The 1379-nt window shown below is 46.7% G+C and overlaps 1 protein-coding gene across 1 annotated transcript in view; it reads left to right on the top strand.

Moving 5' to 3' along the window:
* Positions 1-1379, top strand: part of SNX30 (sorting nexin family member 30) — a 110665-nt gene that overhangs the window by 23387 nt on the left and 85899 nt on the right. The window lies entirely within an intron of this gene.

The raw sequence follows: 1379 nt of genomic DNA, 5'->3' as shown, positions 1-1379 counted from the left end.
GACAGAGGTATATCACGAGGTCAGCAGTTCAAGACCAGCCTGGCCAATATGGTGAAACCCTGTCTCTACTAAAAATACAAAAATTAGCAGGGTTTGGTGGTATGCACCTGTAGTCCCAGCTACTTGGGAGGCTGAGGCAGGAGAATTGCTTGAACCCAGAAAGCAGAGGTTGCGCTGAGCCAAGATCGCGCCACTGCACTCTAGCCTGGGCGACAGAACAAGACTCTGCCTTGAAATAACAACAACAAAAACCCTAGAAGCTTCATATTTACTTAAAGGATTTATGGCCAGAGAATAGACATGAGAGACAGCTTAGGGATGGAAAAAGACACACAAGAGAGATTCAGCATGGGAAGAAACCCTGGCCTAAGAACCAGACACCTAGGTTCAACCTTTGGCACAGCACATGCTAGTGTCTGTACATCTGGGCGAGTTACTTAACTTTTTTGAGTCTGCTTCCATGTCAACAGAGATGATACCCGTATTGCTAACCTCACGAGGCTGTCATGGGGTATGGTGAAGCAAGCACTGTGTATGGCTGTGCCATCTCCATCTAAGGTGGCAGTGTCACTGCTTAGGAGATAACAGACCCCGGTAGCCTGTCTGCTATTCTCATGTCTCAAGTAACATTCCAAGGAACACGCTGGAATGAGGACTGGGGGGGTTTTCCATGGTTGCGTAGTCCTAGGAGGGAAGAATCTGGAGTATGTGACATGATCTGATTGATTGACTCTCCCCTCCCTCACCCCCAACAACTGGTTCGAGAACTAACTTCATACTGTCTGGCCAAGACATTTCAGATCTTTATGTGGGCTGTTCCTGGAAGGTTATTGGCTGAGGTTCCCAGGGCAAATGTGAGGGGAGTTGGCTTGAAGTCACTACCCAACCTGGGAGACAGATAATCACACACACCCTGACAATACAGTCACACACACACGCACAGACACACATGCTGAGCAAGGCACAGTTGCAGTCACTGGGGACTCACAGTGTTTGTGGATAAGTCTGATATATAAATAAATGATTAAAACTACAAAATGCTTCAGTGGAGATGTCTTCAAAGTATTGAGAAGGATGTGAGTAATTCTACCAGGGAGTGGGTCAAGGAAAGTGTTAAAGGAGAGGGGATTCAAGCAGATTTCTGGAAGATATTTGGAGATGCTATGTACAACAGATGGGGGACTTTTCCAGCAAAGATAAGGGGCATGCAACCGCTGGGTGATTCCTAGGAACTGGTCCCTTGGATGTGGAAGGTGGTGGTAAGAAAGGAGGCTGCTGAGATCAGGCCAGGCCGGATTGTGGGAAACCACTGTCTGAGCTGATTTTGGCATCTCTGCCTTAAGATTGTGAATTCTTTTCTTTTCCTTTTTTTTTTTTTT

The sequence above is a fragment of the Mandrillus leucophaeus genome, unplaced genomic scaffold (assembly GCF_000951045.1).
Source record: "Mandrillus leucophaeus isolate KB7577 unplaced genomic scaffold, Mleu.le_1.0 Scaffold410, whole genome shotgun sequence".
In the NCBI taxonomy this organism is placed as follows: Eukaryota; Metazoa; Chordata; class Mammalia; order Primates; family Cercopithecidae; genus Mandrillus; species Mandrillus leucophaeus.
This window is presented reverse-complemented; position numbering and strand designations above follow the sequence as displayed.